Source organism: Myodes glareolus, chromosome 2 (genome assembly GCF_982192425.1).
Source record: "Myodes glareolus chromosome 2, mMyoGla1.1, whole genome shotgun sequence".
Taxonomy (NCBI): domain Eukaryota; kingdom Metazoa; phylum Chordata; class Mammalia; order Rodentia; family Cricetidae; genus Myodes; species Myodes glareolus.
This window is the reverse complement of record NC_142027.1, coordinates 10,657,282-10,675,797: the sequence shown is the minus strand read 5'-3', so window position 1 is coordinate 10,675,797 and position 18,516 is coordinate 10,657,282. Positions and strand designations below refer to the sequence as shown.

At 45.8% G+C, this 18,516-nt stretch overlaps 1 long non-coding RNA gene across 1 annotated transcript; it reads right to left on the bottom strand.

The window, feature by feature from the left end:
- Positions 1 to 11,735: 11,735 nt before the first annotated feature.
- LOC125392657 (uncharacterized) lies at positions 11,736 to 14,714 on the bottom strand. Its single transcript, XR_007229593.3, has 2 exons — positions 13,064 to 14,714; positions 11,736 to 12,906 (listed from the first exon to the last, which is right to left on the bottom strand). It is a non-coding gene; the product is annotated as an uncharacterized LOC125392657 (long non-coding RNA).
- Positions 14,715 to 18,516: the final 3,802 nt, after the last annotated feature.

Below are 18,516 nucleotides of genomic sequence, written 5' to 3'. Positions count from 1 at the left end.
AGAGAAATTGGTAAATAGGAGAAAAAGTCTACCCTAAGAGGTGTAAGGAGCAGAGGTGAGACATGGAAACCACAAAATCTGATGCCTAAAGTCTCAGCGGTCATTACAGTGGCCTCCACCAGGGGTCTGCAGAGACCAACAGGGTAAACTCTTTCTCCCGCTTGAATGGAGACCTAACGTTACAAGCTATCAAATCCTGAGTTAACCCAGCTGGGCTGGCAGTCACCTGGCCAAGGTACCTCTCAAGAAGGGGGAGTTCACTTTAAGCTATGCTAAAGAGATAAGGGCTAATTATCCCTTAAATGAGACGTCCATTCCTTCCTGGAATCTGCACAGCTGCCCCAGAGCCTGCTGAGGTTTTGTTGGGTTTTGCTGCCCACCTCTCTGAATTCTGAGTTTCTCCAGTGCTCTCCGTCCGCTCTGTGGCTGCTTGTCCACCCTGTGGTTGACTCCACGCCAGCTAAACTCAAATGACAGAACTTTTTCTTTCTCTTCACCATCTTTCCTCTGTGTTTCAGCCAAGATTTATAGCTTGCCACTCTGAGGTTTTTCTCTGAAACCCTAATAAAATTCTCCTCAACCTTTCTTTGGAGTCTTAGAGTCTGTCTTTAAATTCTTCTCTTGAAAGACTCCCGGTGGTGTAGGGAGACTCTCACTCAAGTCTCGGGATAACACCACCCCCCACACACAGTAACTCATGAGAGACCGTCCTTGCAGCAATCACACGAGGTTTATTGACAGGTACCAGCGCTGCAGCCGAGACTCATAACCCATGCAGGGGAGGAGTTTGATCTGGAGTAGCTGGGAGAAGGGGTATTTAAGGGAAGAAACCACAACCCAGTAATCCAAAGGGGGTAGGGTGGGTGTCATTGGAAAATTCCGAGAATACCAGTGATCATTGAAAATTCTGAAAATAAAATACCTAAAATACCAGTGATAATCATAAGGGGCTAACTCCCTGTTTCTCAAGATTATTCTCAAGATTACAATCTAACTTTATCTTCAGCTAGTTCCTGAAACAGAGACACTGAACTGGCTAATCCTAGATTTTTGGCTCTTCTCTTCCTGCTAGAGGGGTCTGGATTTATCTGGGTCTTTTACTCTCTTTTTTATCCTTTTTTTTTTTTTTTTTTTTTTTTTTTTTTTTTTTTTTTGAGACAGGGTTTCTCTGTGTAACAGTCCTGGCTTTCCTGGAACTCTCTTGGTAGACCAGGCTGGCCTTGAACTCACCGAGGTCAGCCTGCTTCTGCCTCCTGAGTGCGGAGATTAAAGGTGTGTGCCACCACTGCTCGGTTTAAATTCTTTTATGAACGAGATGACGAATCCTAAGAAAGCCCCCGTTTCTCCCATAACAAAAATAATAATAACTATCACAATTCCAAGGAAGATGAAAGGATCATGATTAGTCTTGGCCGGATGGCTTGCCCTCTCTTCCTACTGTCCCTCGCGCTTTAGGACACCATGGTCAACCCACTGTAACAAAGATCTGCCTTCATGAGCTCCACCCATTTTCTGGCAGGTGGAGGTTAGCACAGGGTGTGGGCAGTCCACACCCACAGGTTTTATGTTATACAAACCCTTTCCGCTCCCTGGCCAAGCCCACCGCATTGCCTGCCGTCACAGGCCACTCACATCTTTATTTTCTTGGCTTTGAAGGAGCGTTCGCTTTGATCTCGGGCTCACCTTACAATTCCTCTGCAGGCTCTCTGTGAAATCAGGCCGAGTCTGCCCAGGGATTGAGGCCAGGTGAAAAGTTGGCACATTCAGTTGGTCGTGTAAATACCTTATCTAGGCAACTCCTTTCCCTCTTAGTTTACCGTGGCCAGTGGAAACCTGCCACCAACTGCCGAGCGACGTCACTCCCATGTTCTGACAAGCTCCTGGAGGGCGAGGGAACAGAGGTCCTCCACCCTCTCTGCAGGATTAGGTAACAGTGCCTCTCCCTGTCTAACCCACTCTGCCTTGGCTCTGGAATGTGAAACAGCTCTCTCTTGTGGAGATTTTCATCCTAGCTGCACCAAATTGTTGAACAAACTCACTAAGAAGATCAAACCTAAGGTCAAGCATGCCATAGCAAAGTCGTAACCTTGGGAAGGAACCACCATGCTTCAGTGGCCACAGAACCCGGACTCACAGAGCCAAGAAAGCGCCTCTGCTGGTGACTGGCAGCCACCTGGGAAAGTATCAGATGCATGCCATGACTGGGCAAGCCTGTCAGCTGAATACACCAAAGAAAACCCAGGCACTGCCCAGTGGTCTTCCCTACCCATTAAAGGAATGAAAGGTAAATAGCACATTTCTGGAATGGGACACGGTGGTGATGCAAGTCGACACACAGTCCTGACTGACCACAGACAGTACTCAGGAAGCGCTTGTGCAAGCCGCGCACTCGCTCCCTGGCAATCACTGCGATAGGTAGGCGCTCTGGGGTTTCCTGCTTTGTAGACGGTAGACAGAAGCTTGCAGGGACAAACTGGCGCTCAGCTCCATCTGCCCAGCAGAGAGTAAGAATAAGGCCTTTTAACCACTGGCATCGTCAGACCGTCTCCTGTGTATGCTACAGCGTCCGGCACTGCCATGCTCAGACGGCACCCAGAAAATAAAGTCCCTTCTCTACACAGACCACTGCTGAGGCTCTGTCTCATACATGGTGCTGCGTCAGGTGTTGCAGAGAATTTAAAAAAGGTGAAGATACCAAGTTTTCCTTATCTTGCAGTAAAGGAAAGAGACGAGGCTGGGTGAGGCCTTGCTGGTTAAAGTACCTGTCCTACGAGCGTGACGACCAGAGTTTGGGCCTCAGACACTGACAGCCCAACAGCAACACCAGCGCTGGAAGACAGAGACCCCACAGAGCACACTAGCATGCTAGCCATACCAGGAAGCCCTGGGTTCGATTCCTTACCACAACAAATAAAGTGGACTGGCCACTGAGGACAGCTGACATCAAAGTCAGACTTCCACATGCTCATGCATGGTTCCCACATACATGGTACCCACATACACAAACATACACACACACACACACACACTCACACACACTACACACAGGAAGAAACAACAGAAAGAAATATCAGTCAACCCTCTTTTTCTTTCTTTCTTTTTTTTTTGAGACAGGGTTTCTCTGTGTGGCTCTGGCTGTCCTGGAACTCGCTCTGTAGGCCAGGTTGGCCTCGAACTCACAGAGATCCACCTGCCTCTGCCTCCTGAGTGCTGGGGTAAAGGCGTGTGCCACCACCACCCATACAGTAGGGGTGAAGAGCAGCTGGTAGAGTGCTTACCCAGCCCAAATGAAGCCCCGACTTCAGTCCCTGGCACTGCATGAGGTGGGCTTGGCGATACACCTATAATTCCAATATTTAGGAAGATCAGAAGGAGAAGGGGAAGGGGAAGAAGGAGGAGGGGGAGGAGGAGAAGAAGGAGGAGGAGAAGAAGAGAAGAAGAAGAAGAAGAAGAAGAAGAAGAAGAAGAAGAAGAAGAAGAAGAAGAAGAAGAAGAAGAAGAAGAAGAAGAAGAAGCAGCAGCAGCAAAAGCTGCTAAGCTGCTTCAGGTCCAGTCCAGTAAGACCCACATTTAAACTTTCAATTTTCCATTCCCTGAAAACACAACATTTTGACGAAGACAGATGAGATCTCATGATGCTACATGAAAGATTTAGGAGGTTTGGGTCTAAAACTGTCTGCACGATTTTACAGCAATGACCGTGCATCCATCTTGTTAATCTCTGAGAAACTGTGGAGAAGGAAAGCCACACTCCAAGGTCAGAGTCAGGCCGTTTGTTCCCGCTTCACACACAGCACTTAGAGTTCAGCTAACCATGTGACTTGAGTTCACACAAAATTACCTCAACTGTGAAGAAAAGGAGAGCAAACACCATGGCTGTGGCTTGGCTCTTAGACAACCCCGAAAAGCTCAGGTGGAAAATGTAGGGTCGGGCTTGTTGGAGGAAGGTCGGCGGCAGAGGTGAGCCTGTGAGGCATATATCCAAATGCACTTTGCTCCATCTGCCCCGCTTTTCCCCTTCTCCTTTTTCCTGACTGCCATGAGGTAAGCAGCTTTGTGCTTCCCTCCTCAGCCTCAGAAGCAATGGAGTCAGCTGACCAGGGACTGAAAACTTTGGAAGCATGAGCAAAAGACACCGGTCTTTCTTTATGTTGACCCAGCTCAGACGTTTCGTCCCAGGGACTGGAAAACTGAATAGCAGAGCAGTGAAAGGCAGGAGACCACCTGCCGATCGGAAGAGGATGAGACACACGTGAACTTCTGGAACACTCTCAGCACCTGCTGTTAACTGTGGGAGAATTCCAGAGATGTCTGGCTCACAGGTATTACCTTACACTTTTACATGTGTGCTATATGACATAATTAAAGGCTTAAACACAGCTTGTGCTAATTTTCCAGAAAGAAACATGGAAGCATCCAGAAATTATACACCCGAATTATGATGGAGAAAAGAGCCCGGGATCTTATAAAACTGATAGCCCAAGCGTTGCAAGTAAAGTGGTGACGCGGGCGGTCAGCACGGCTTCCGCTGGAACACAGTCCAAAAGGTTTGACGTCTGAAACCAGTGGAGCCAGGACTAGAGAAGCCGTCTGCCAGCTAGGGAAGTTTCTCTGTCTTATTCCGGGCACAATAAAAAGGCTCATCGCTGGTTAAAATACCTCCAAATGACTGACGAGTGCCCAGCCCTCACGAGGACTGCTGTATGACTCCCTCTGAGCCCCAGAGAACATCACCGAAAGACATAAGGCCCGGAGGATGGATGGGAGGAGTCCTGGAAAATGCTGTCTTCTAGTCGTGACGCTAGCAATGCAGTCATGAACAAATGGCAGCAATGACCGCGTGTACATGAAAGCAGTGGGGAGACACGGTAGGAAGATGGCAGGGACCTACCAGAGGCAGTGGGACAATACAGGGTAAAGGGGACGCTCACAATACACTGCACACATGTATGAAACAGTCATGTAAAAAGATTAGATTTCTGATTTGACATAATTACTAGGCTAGTGAGTCATTGGTTGCAGAAAGCATAAGGTACGATGTCTCTGTAAGCTAAACTAAAATTAAGAGTGTACTAAAGAAAGTTTATCTGGAAGACACTTATGGTAGCCAATTTAAAGCATCACGGCAGGGCTGTGGATGCAGTCCTGTGGGTGCAATACTTGTCAACATGCGTGAGACCTTGAGTTCCATCGCCAGCACCCCGGGAACCTTCTTACCACACAGTGTTATGGAAGAGAAGTGTCCCTTCCTTAAAGCCTGCAGGGGCTGTAGGACCAGGTGACTGGGTTAGAATTGGTACCTATTGCTTTGCTAAATCTTCCCACTCTGATAATACGTATACACACATGCGTATAATAGGCATATATTAAAGTGGCAAATATATATCTGAATCAGTTGTATTTTATCACATTTTATTAGACACCCAGAATAGACTACATATTTTGTCAATAACAAGCTCCTGATTGGGGAAAAAAAAAAACCTGAATGCTATTGATCACTAACATTCCAGAAAACTGCTGGTCAGTAACTGAAGAAGGAAATAATACAACAGAATCCAGACAGCCCAGACCCTCACTATTGTCAAAAGAAGACCAACCTGTAGGCTTTTCCTTTTTAAACAGGGTCTCATTATGTAGCTCTGGCTGGTCTAGAACTTGTTATATAGACAGGGCTAGCCTCTAACTCACAGAGATGCCCCTGCCTCTGCCTCTGCCTCCTGTCTTTCATATTGTAAGGATTAAATGAATTAATCCCAGCCAAGTGCTCAGTGTACAGTGACCCTTCAGTAAAGAAACCCTCACATGGTGAAAACACACACACACACACACACACACACACACACACACACCTTTTTTTTTTTTTTTTAAATGAGATAGAGTCTCTCTACAGAGTCTGGCTGTCCTGGAATTCATTACATAGACCAGGCTGGCCTTGAACTCAGAGATCTGCCTGCCTCAGTCTCCTAAGATTAAAAGTCTGTGACACTACACACAGCAACAGCTAATTTTTTTGGTGTTACAAGATATAAAAGTCAAGGAAACCACACATTTAGAGGCAGATATGAGGGCTCCTCACCTGGAGATCACAGGAAAAAAGGCTGGAATGCGAGGGAGGAGGGAAGCAGGCTGTGTCCATTTCACCTTAGTTGTTAAGAACGAACCAACAACTCAGAGCCCATCACCAAGACAACGGTGAAGCCTTACCGCCACCTGCTGGCCGCTAAGCCGTCGTTCCACTAAGCCTCCGTTCTGTGACGTTTGAGGATCGGGAGCTAGCTTTCCTGGTGTTTTTGGATGGAGGGTCTTCGCATTTTTATGCTCTGCCGGTTATCTGAGCTTTATTGGCAGCTGTCAATAAAAATATGTGATTTCTTATGACAAACCACTAGTTTTACATTTGGTCTAGAGTGGTCCTAGGGAACCCAACAAAACTGTTATCAGAAGACAGCGATTGAAGAAAGTGGGTGCTCACGTGTGTTCCCAGAGTCCGAATCCCAGCTTTGTCACCGACCGGATGACCTTTGTCGATGACGTCACTGCTCTTAGCCTCGCTTTTCTCGGCTTTGAAACAGCTGCTCACTGGGTCTTCAGACACTGTGGATGCTCAGGAGCCTTGGAGAGAGTCTTGGAGACTTTCCAACGTGCTTAAAGGCAGCACACCCCCGACCTCCATTGCCCCCCCCCCCCACTTAAGAACCTATCTATAGTGAGGTGTCCGGCTGGTTTCTGGCTCCTCCCCAACACTGTTTTTCTGTCTGTCCATGGCATTAATACCTCTTCTAAGAAACTCTGTACCCCAGTAAGCCATCTCAGTGTCCCTCTCGAACCCCAACTGAAACCTTTCAAACAAACAGGAGGTACTTGGTTAGTTAACTCTGTCCCCTGCCCACGCGGCTGTTCTCAAGTCCCAGGCATCCCGTAGAAAAGCAGCAGCACCATCCATCAGGCAGTCAAAGGAGCTACTGAGCCGGGAGCGACCGAGTTTTCCCGCGTGCCCTTTGCTCGAGGTCAACTCCACTCATCTCGGCCATGTGCTCAGGGTGTGGGGTCATCCCTGTTCAGTGTGTATGTGTGTGTGTGTGTGTGTGTGTGTGTGTGTGTGTGTGTGTGTGTGAGAGAGAGAGAGAGAGAGAGAGAGAGAGAGAGACCTGTTGTCACTCAATTTCTCTCCCTTGAACCCCAACCCACACGCTATCCCTTTAAGGACACTAACTTGTGAAGTTGCACTGGTTAAGTATATGAACTGAAATCTGACGGTTCAGTTTCCAAGGTGCCTTGGGCCATCTCCAGTCCAGCTACAAACGAACAGAAAACACTTTCCCTACCAATGCCTACTAGTTCAGCTATTTCCCCTCAAGCTCTGCTAAAATGTTCCCAAACTACAAGTTTAGAGTAGAAAATTACTGACAGCCAACTCACCTGCACGGCCATGCATCATCCAAGCATTCAAATAGATAGGATGTAAAACATGGAGATGAACTCATGCATTGATTTCATCGAGAAAAAGGACAGAGGCATCTAAGACCTGAATGGCACGTGCGGCTGTGCCCTCCTGATTGCAGGAGGAGGAGATGGAGGAAGGGTCATGGGCTCAGGGTTCAGACTGTTCTCACCACTCAGTCTGGGCCCACCTGCCATCCTGGGCTGACCCCAGCCTTGCAAAGCCATAAAATAAGCAACCTCTGTGAGAGAGTCCCTTCCCTTTGGCTTCTCATGAGAGGCAGTGAGAAGAAATCAGAGGAGAGGTGGGGGTTTCTTTCCAGGGGCCCTGGCTGAGGCCCTGGCTGTGGTTCTGGTTGTGGCCCTGATTATTTCTTCCTTCCTCCCCAATCATTATGGTCTCTAGAGGCCTCGCTAGCCCTGGTTGTATCTGCCCATCCTACCTAGCTTTGTAAATTCTTCACAGAATTTGACCTGATGCCACTTTCACTGACTTGCTTGACACTTTACCCTGTAGAGAAACCAGAATTAGGGTCACACAGGAAAAGTTCTGACCATGGACAAGGACTAGAAGATCACAGATCTGTCTTTGATTTATTTGTTAATATTGTCAGTGTGAGCAAATTTTACCAAAATAAAAAGTGAGTTTGGAGGGAGACTGCGATCCTCACAGGCATTTTCTTCTTCTTTCCTCCACTCATTCATGGAGAAATTCATGCAGTGTAACTCTGGAAGTTCCCTTCCAGGAAGGCTCCCTCACTTCGGCGGCCTCTGGAGAGGCTTTTGCCCTCTTGTTCTTTCTACCTGGGTCGGGAGCTGCTGTGGGGAAGTGCCCACCAAAGCTCCTGTACCTGTTCTGTGGGTTTAGCAATTCCCCTGGTGTGCTGGTTTGAAAAGGAATGACCCCCATAGACTTTGAGTGCTTGGCCCAAAGAGAGTGGCCATATTAGGAGGTGTGGCCTTGTTGAAGGAAGTGTGCCACTGTGAGGTGGGCTTCGAGGTCTCATATGCTCAAGCCATACCCAGTGAGGTAGGTTCCTTCAGTTGCCTGCAGATCAAGATGTAAAACTCTCAGCCCCTCTCCAGTACCATGTCTGCCAGCATACTGTCATGTTTACATTACATTTTTATTTGTACTTTATGTGCATTGGTGTTTTACCTGCATGTATGTATAAGAGAGTCAGATCCACAGGAACTGGAGTTACAGACAGCTGTAAGTGACCATGTGGGTGCTGGGGATTGAATCTGGGTCCTCTTGAAGAGCAGCCAGTGATCTTAACCACTGAGCCATCTCTCCAGCCCTATATATTACATTTTTAAATGAGTTCTCTAAAATACCTTAAACAGGGGGCTGGAGAGATGGCTCAGTGGTTAAGAGCATTGCCTGCTCTTCCAAAGGTCCTATTCCAAAGTTCAATTCCTGGCAACCACACGGTGGCTCACAACCATCTGTAATGAGGTCTGGTGCCCTCTTCTGGCCTGCAGTCATACACGCAGACAGAATGTTGTATACAAAATAAATAAATAACTATTTAAAAATAAGTAAATAAAATAAAATATCTTGAACAAGAGCAGAAATACATACAGCAAAATTAACTTTAAATTTGTATCAGTAGACCAAGATCCATACCAAAGCAAAGTATCCATCTCTATATTATATCCTCATTTTTTTCAGAAATTTTCTATGACCATTAATCACTTATAATCAACCCTTTTAAAGTAAAAATAAGCATTTATAAACAATCATTTTGGGAATTGGGTGTAGTTCTCTCTGAACTGCTTCCTGCTTTTGTTGGATGAAGTATTTTTTAGGGTTCACAGAGACCTTTGGGGGGGGTCTTATTCCATCAGACCACATTAGTCTGGAAGGAATTCACATGTCCTCATCTTCTGTGGAAACAGAAGCAGAACCTCTTTTCCAAAGCAACATATCCTTAGACTTAAAATTTGAAGTCAAGATACTTAAAAAAAAAAAGTATGTTGGTTTAGCAGCCCATACAATGAAATGTCTCTTTGTAGTTAGTGTGGAGGCCCAAAAATGTGAGCCTAGTTCCACCTTGTCTGGCAGTCAGAGAGTTTGGAGGTTTCTCAAATGATCAACAAGCGTAGTTGCATGCCCCAACTCAGAATGTGATTGGTTGGTTCTTTAAGACTAAAATAGCTCATTCTAGTATGACCATGCCATCCTGACAGGTGGTCAGGATATGCAAATGTACTTCTGCTCCTTCTTTAGTAACTACGAGGCCACTGGGAAAGGGGGAGCTTAAGGATATGTGGTCTAGAACAGCTTTGCTACCTAGACATCAGAATGCTAATGATTTGATGTCTCAGAGTGATAAAGCAGCTGACTGTGTGACTTATCCTTTGCATCATGTTAATAAAGTCTTCTGCTACCTTCTCTCCCCATCCCCCCCATTTATATTGATATAAAATACCATCCCAGTATTATTCTATAGTTTCTGCCTTATTATCATTATGTGTCTTCATATTCTTTACTTATATTTCTAAAATCCCCATGTCCCTATCTGGGTAAGAGGTGATATTGTCAAGGCCGGTCCTCAACAAGTTAGCTCACTCACAGTTAGAAAAATTCAAAGGAAACACAATAGTATACATAATCCAGACTCTACGTATTTTCCATCTTTACGTGGCTTTTTCTCTCTATTACTTTTTAATATTTATTATCTTTCTCCCTTAATCTATGTCTCTCTGTACTCTTTCATATTACTTTGAACTGTCTATACTTTTTTCCCTCTCTCTCTCAAGTCTACGTACATTTTTTAAACAGACTGTGTTTCATTTAGAGATCTTTTATGTCTGAATCTGTCCTATTGTGTATCTGAAATCCTTTCTGACCAGAAGCATTTTTTAAAATGGTAAGCAGTGTGGTTGCGGCAGCCCTGGATGCTGGCTGTCTCTCTCAGCCTTTCAATGTGGCAGAGGTACGTTTATCGCCAGCTCTGAGAGCCATGTTAACCACTGCAGCTCCAGGAACACAGTGGGTCTATACTGCTACCATTAAGCAACTTGTAGCACTCTGCTTACAAACCCCATTTAAGTGTAGGAGCTCCTGAAAGAGCCAGAGTTCGTTCTACCAGCACGAACCAGGAAGCCACCATTTTTCAAAGAAGCCGCACAGTTTTTTCCTGCTAATGCTGAGTCAAGAAGCCGCACCTCTGCTCACTGCCAGCAAACAGAGCCTATCTGAAAAAAAAAAAAATTGGCTACCAAGAAGCTGCGCTTAACTCTGTTCTTTTAGAATTCCTTCCCAAGCTCTCTCAGTTTTTATGTGGATGTAGCTGCCCCATGCTGGTGCCATTTGTAGGCATACCATAATAGCCAGGAATGGAGTATAACAAAGGTTTATTTATCTAGGGGTAAACTCACAGAAAGGGTAGCAGCGATCTGCAGTGTTATCATTTATAAAGAGGTGATGAGGGACTGGTCCCTGGTGGCCTCAGTGGGTCCCCCGGCAGGTGGCCTGAGGCCTCGGCAGGAGACAGACAGATAGATTCACCATGCAGACAGAGCTGGAGTATAGAATTTATTTAATGGGTTATGTAGAGGAAAGAGAAGAGGAGGAAGGGGAGATGGAGGGAGAAGAGAGAGGCAGAAGCTGCCTCTCCAGAAGAAGAGGAGAGAGAGAGAGAGAGAGAGAGAGAGAGAGGCAGAGAGGAAGAGAGGGAAAGAGAGAGTAGGAGATCCACTTGCCTTGGTGGAAGTGGGAGGTTGGGAGTGGGTGGGGCTTGTCTCATAAAGGGACAGGATACCCAGGTGACAGGCCAGGCCAGCAGATTACATTTCCATCTTTTTCTTATAATAAAAAGGCAGGAGTTAGGCATAGCAGGCTGAAGGAACTGGGACAGCAGATTCTCAAGACTGTGGATTTTGAAGTCTTTCTTGGAAGGAGCCTGAGATAGTACATGAAACCATGCCCAAAGTGGGCTGGTATCTTAAAGGCTATTGGCTGAAGCAGTTCCCACAGCAACATCCTTTGACAGTTAAGTCTTGGATGATAAAATGGTTTTTAAAATAATGTGTGACAGTACAATGTATCAAAAGATAAGGGGTGCCTGGGAGTATTAGTGCCTCAAGTTACATAAGAATGCTGTAACCGCAGGTTGTAAGAATGGCTGGCTCCTCGGATACTGAGCTTCGTCTGTGATCACTTCAGGGGTCAAATCTCCCACAGTTAGTTAGACGATCTGCCATTACCCAAGTCCTTTCAGCAGACAGCACTCTTATCAGAAGGTCATCCCAAGAGTTTAGAGAAGGCCTCCCAGGAGCAGAGGACAAAGGTTTAAAATTCTTTATTGCACAACCTACTTTCTCTGCAATCCACCGATGTTATGGATGCCTTGTGGGCCATCGCATTGGATTTATGTGGGTTTCTGTGGTTTCTGTAACCACACAACTCTAAGAAAGAAAGAGTCAATTTGATGGCAAAACATAATTGGGAAAAAGAAACTGAGCATCCCAGAAGGAAAAGGAGAGGCAGAAGGAAACACATTGGTGAATTCTGTGAAGAAGAAAACAGAGTAAGTTTTAAGCATAGAGAAGTCATATCTAGTGTTTTTCTCTATGCTTCAAATGTAGAAGGAACGTGCTAGCTGGAATCTTTTTGTTGCTAGCTCCAATCCTATCCTTTGGTTGATTACATTGAGGATATCTAGTCCAAGTTCAACTGAGGGTGAAGACTCTGAAAAGCCAACCAAATTCTTTCTTCTATCAAGTTGCATTCCCGTGAGGTAATGTTACGACGACGACGGTTGGCTTGCAGCTTGTGCAATCGGTGTAGGCTCACCTCTGTGCTCACTTTTTATCTTCGCTATTGGCAGTTGGAAAAAGGACTCCACCACCACGAGGACAAAGTTCAATAGGAAGGAAGCCAAGGCACGTCATTTAGAGGTGGCGGAGCGGGAAGGAAGGCAGATTCGGAGTGCTGATAGCTCAGAAGACCAGGACTTTAGGCAGAAGACCTGGGAAAGGGGAGAGTAGGGCATTTGGGGGAGGCGTGGAGTGGCGGAAATGCTGGGGCAGCATGGAGAGCTGGAGGAACCGGAGGCTTTCTCACTTTACCCCACAGCTGAGCTGACTTCAGGGAGGACCTAGCACATTTCTCTTCTCCCCAGTTCTAGGTCCACTCTCTGCCCCCTTTAGTATTTCACTTCTCCTCCAGTCTTCCAAGGAAAATAGTGGGGATCAGAACTGCACCTCAAAGGCTCCCGCGTTGACAGCTGGTGTCCAGAGGGTGGCGCAGTTGGGAGGCTGTAGAAAATTTCGAAGGGAGACTCATGGCAGAGCTTAGGCTGTGACAGGGCAAAGCAGCATGTCCACCTAAGGAACGGGGGTCCAGAGGGTATCAGTCCGTGCTCTGTGATGCTGTAAAGGAGCTTTGCGGTTTGTCATGAGACGCACAACTGGAGAAGAGTCCAACATGACGGTACACATCAACAGTTCTAGCCCCTGGGAAGCGGACAGGGGAATCAGGAGCAAAAAGGAAAGAGAGGGAAGGGAAAGAAAGAGGAGGGCGAGGGGAGGAGAGAGGAGAAAACTACAGTATTATTATAACCTAAGGATAGACTTTTCAGTCTCTGACATCAAAAGGTCAGCCATCAGGTACCTGGACAGATACAAATGAGAGCCAGCAGTTCCAATAAAAGCCCTTCAAGTTCCTGAGAAGTAACTTGGGCTTCACCACCGTCTCAAGCCACGTTTCAGGGAACTCATCTGCAGCAAAGTTAGTGGGTGACTCATAAAATGTAAGCATTAACCTCCAGAATGAGTGACTTCTAGAGCCAATGAAAAGCAAGTAACTGGGGGTGGGGAGGATGGGGTTCAGAGTCAAAAAAAAATTAGTAAGGAGTCCAAAGAATGGCTGGGATGTGGTTCGGAGGTAGAACATTTTGCCAGCATGCACGAAGCACAAGCACAACAGAGGGCTGGTTAATAGGAAGAACACCAGGCTACTGGGCACAGTGGTTCATGCCTGTGATTTCAGTACTTAGGAAACAGATGCAGGAGGATCAAGAGGTCCAGACTATGATATTAAAAAGCTTTTGCAAAGCAAAGGCAATAGTCAACCTAGTGAAAAGACAGCCTGCAGAATGGGAGAAAACCTTTCCCAGTATACATCTGATACACAAATACTTAAAATATACAAAGAACTAAAAAAAAAGAAAGAAAGAAAAGAAAACAAACAAAGCAAAAAAACTGAATAGCAAGAAAACAAATACCTCAGTTTGTTTGGACTTAACAAAGAGTTCTCAAAAGAAATACAAATGGTGAATATATTTTTAAAGTGTTTAGCATCCTTCGCCATCAGGTAAATACAAACCAAAACTACTTTGAGACTCCATCTCAAAGTAGTAAGAATAGCAAGAAAGAAAACAAAGGACAAAGATACTGGTAAGGATGGGGGAGCAAAGAGGCCAAATTCACTATCAGTGGATGAGAATCGGCGTGGAGGTTGCTCAAAAAGCTAAAGCCCAAACTATGATACGAGCCAGCCATACCCCTGGGCATGTCTCGAAAGGACAGCATATCCTGTGACAGAGTTACCTGCACACCCGTGCTTTGCGCACCCGTGCCCTGCGCACCCTTGCCCTGCGCACCCGTGCTCTGCACACCCGTGCTCACTGCTGCCATCCACGTCCACGATGTCCAGGAAATGCGGTCAGCCTAGATATTCATCCACTGGTGACGGGATAATGGAAATATGGTGCAGAAACACGATCGAGGTTTATTCAGTTGTAAAGAAAAATGATAAAATCTGCAGGAACTGGACGGGACTGGACAACATTCTACTGAGTGCGGTAACCCGGGTCTGAGAGACAGATGTTGTATGTTCTCTCTCGATTGCAGATCATAGATTCAAGTTTGCAGATTTCTGTGTTTAACTTGATGGGATGTCTGTGGAGGCCAGAAAGAAAGGAGGGAGCTGTAAGGTATAGGAGTGAGAGGTGAGGACGGAGGCAGTGGAATCGTGAACCGGGTGATATGGAAGCAGAGGGGTGAGAAAAGGTTAAATAAGTAAATAAAGAAAGGAGAGGGTGGGCAGTTATGCTTGCTGGGTAATTATCAAAGTTAGGATTTTAACCTTGCAGGGTCCTGGAGACTGAGGCCTTCTTTCCTAAGAATGGTTCTCAGGTCCTTGAGTGGTACTTCAGAACACACATTTGCGACAGTCTGTCCTTCTTTAGGCAGATGTCTGTGAGACAGACGTGGCCTACAGAGAGAGGACTGGGTTTGAACGAACTAAGGAAGGCCGCCTTGTCCTAGATGCTATGGAGTCAAGGAAGAGAGTCTATGCTGCCTGAGAGAGAGTTTCACCCCCGGCAGAATGAATATTTGATATAGAGATCAATTTCAGTTACACAAAACTTAAGTAAGCTGTGACCCTCAACTGGGCAGCTGGCTCAGCTGGCAAGGCACTGGCTGTGGCTTGAGGACATCAGTTTGGCTCTCCAGCGCCCAAGTAAACAGAGTGCTGGGGAGGAAAACAAACAATGAAATCAGGGCCATTGGCTACAACCCTGAAACCCAACAAACAGGCTCCACAAGTGTCCTCCTTCTCACACAGAGCTCTTGGGTTCTAGGTGTGACCTCAGGCGAACACTTAACGAGTTGGAGCCTCAGTTTCCTCAGCTATAAAAGGAGTTGTAAGAATCTTTCCCTTCAACCATTGGGCAGATGCAGTGGCTCAAAGGATCAAAGCATTCGCCACACCAGCCTAACACTGCAGTCTGATCCTGAATCCATAGAGAAATGGGGGCTGACTCCTGACTTCTCTGCCTCTGCGTTTGCAGGGACACACACACCACACACACAAACAATAAGAGTAATGTAGTTATAATGATGATGATAATAAAAACTCAAAAAAAAAAAAAAGAAAAAAGAAAAAGAAAAGAAACCAGCCTTTTAGGGGATAGTGAGGGTTAAATACAATGATGCATGCGGAGTGTGGCTTAGGATCCCAGCACAAGAGAGTTGCTGGGGAAATGAGAGGCAGCCTCTGCACAGGGCATACCTGTGGTGGCCCCAGAGAGGGAGGAGGAAAGCTTGTGTACCTCAAGAGCTGTTTTCCAAGCATATCTTGTGGCAAATGTGCAGGTCTTAGATGTTACACAACAGGTTACATAAGCACTCTGGGGAAGTTAACTCCACTTGAGGGCTGAGATTCAACAGCGGTCTGCTGTCATCCAGAGGGAAACCACTGGCCTCTCACTTGGCTCGTGCGCTCACAACATGCCCTGGCACCCCCATCGCCACCCCTGGAGCCTGCTGGAGGTCCCCCTACCCGCGAGCACACTCCAGGTGTGCGGCAGCCCCCTGCACTGTTGACAGAACTCCGGTGATTGTATGCATGCGGGTTTGAGTACTGATGACATCCCTGCTTTCCTTCCTAAATTAGGGGCCAAAGCCATTTGACATAAACACAACAAGGCACTAAAGTCTTACAAGACTGCTATGCATTCAGAGGTAACTTGGCAGGAAGGTAAGCATGGTTTTCGGTTGTGTTTTGGGGGAACAGACTTTCATCATACATGCTAAGCTCGTGCCTCTGCCTTTCGGATGGGATTGTAGGCGAGCACCATTGTGATCCTGTATGTCCAACTAGGGATCAGAACGGCTTTGTTTTGTTGGCAGTTATGTTGTAAGGAAACTCATGGCTGTCAGAATACTGGGATACATCCTGTGACTTTAGACACCATCCCTAAAAGAGGACAAAGCCCCTGCACCTGACTCAGTGAATCTGTCAATTTCACAGACTTAAAATGGGAACCCCAATACCTCTGTGACAGACGTGTTCTCTTGGTCAAGTCCACAGCGTTCATTTATGCTGCTGTATATTGTAGTTTTAACTTTCTGAAAACTTATTTGTGCACACACACACACACACACACACACACACACACACCGCGGTACATGTGTGGAAACAGAGGACACCTCTCTGGAGTCTACTCAATATATTCTCTCCTGCCCCCTTATGGGATCTAGGGAAGAACCAGTTTGTCAGATAGTGACACAAGTGCCTTTACCCCCGAGCATCTCACTGGTCCCCAATTCTTTCAGAAAGCTGAGTGACATCCCTCTGTATGCGTTCATCCCGTATATTCCATCTCCTTGTTTTCTGATAGACTTAATGTCCTGGTTATTCTGAGCAATGCAGCCATGAACATGGAAGTGTGGACAACTCTTCAATATTCCAGTTTCCATGGTGGCCCAGGTCTGTAATCCCAGCACTCAGGAGAACAAGGCAAGACTATCCAAGTTCAAGGCCAGCTTGGGCTGTATAGTGTGACCTCGTCTTAAATAAAGTAGTGAACGGCTCCCAGTATAGAGTAGGCTAGAAGAGGAGTCACTCGAGATAGTACCTACCTTGTTCCCATCTGGTGTTCACCACTGAGTGTACTGTATGGGCTGAGTACTTCCCTACCGTTCTTAACCTCTTGAAAGCGTTTGATCTTGGAAGATTGGCTTTGTAAAATACTTTTCCTGCATACATTGGTATGATCATGTTATGTCATCTTCTATTATATGTTAATTTTGTCATGTATATGTATGTCTTATCATCTTCGTGTGCTGACTCACCTGATAGGCCAGAGAGTTGCCCTTCTTGGCTATGGTGTGTGGCCTCCTTACATGCAGTTGTATTTGGCCTGGAACTTTTGCAGATGATTTTTAAAGGATTACACCAGGCAATTTTTTTTTTTTGTATTTTGCAAAAATTAAAAAAAGAGAAAAAGAAAGGAAGTCTGAACAGCCGTAACTAACACGGCTACTGGGTTAATAGGATTAGCGACCAGAGCCAGATGATGTCACTGGTGAACACTCCCACATACTTACAACATTACTAATGCTAACCCTTCTCAACCTCTTCCAGAAACACAAAGAAAAAATTTCAAACTCCTTTCACGTGGCCAACATTACCCAGAACCAAAGTCAAAGGTATCTGAAAAAAAAAAATATCTACAGACTAGCATTCCTAGTCTACAGATAAACTAGTATGGTGTTAGGTTTTTTAAACTTCTAAACGCTGGTCTTGAATTTGCTCTGCAGCTGTGTAGTCAGTCATGACCTTGTACTCCTCACCACCTGTTTCTCCAGTGCTGGGACCCCAGGTCTCTATCACCATGTCATCCGATTTACTTCTGTGATACCATCTGTAATGTCTGTTCCTTTATCTCTCATTTCATCTTATTCTCTTTCCCTCCAGTAAATCAATCTAAAGTTACCTTTGTTGACCTTTTCAGAAATCAACTCTTAAATTTGTAAATCTTTTATTTCGACTTTAGTGATTATTTTTCTTTCTTCTGTTAACTCTGGACACTTCTCCTTTTTCGAGTTACATGTGATATAAATTTAGAGAACTTCCTTGTGAGTTTTTCTTCTTAGTTTTTTTAAAAATTATTATTTTCTGTTTATATATATTTTGCCTGACTGTATGTCTGTGCACCACTTTGTGTGACGGGAGCCCAGAGGCCAGAAGAGGATGTCTTACCCCTGGAACTGGAGTTACACACGGCCATGAGCCACCACATGTGTGCTGGGAATTGAACCCCAGTCCTCTGCGGGAGCAGCCAGTGCTCTTATCCACTGAGCCTGGACAGCCTTATCTTTTTAACATTGGCATTTGCTGTGTATATAAAAATCACTTAGTAGAGGAACCCTCTTGATTCATTCCACAAATCCTGGTGTGTGGTATTTTCATCTTCACTAACCTCAAGATATTTTAAAATTTCCTTTGTGAGCTCTCGACTCACTGTGTTCAAGAGTTCAGTTAGTTTGCACATATCGGCGGCTTTTCAAGGCTTTACCCCTCTTCATTTCACTGTAGTAGGAAAAGGTACTTGGAGAATCCTAAATGCCTTACGCTTTAGGATTTAAGGTTGGTGAGCGCGATGGCTTGGAGTGTTGGTCCCTCTAGGACACGTTCATTGGAAACATAATTACCAGAGTAACAGGGGTGAAGGTACAGCTCTACCCTCAAGAACAGATAATTGCTGTAATAAAAAGGGCCTGGTGAGCGGCTTTGCTCACATCCACCCTTCTGGCCCATCATGTGAGGAACAA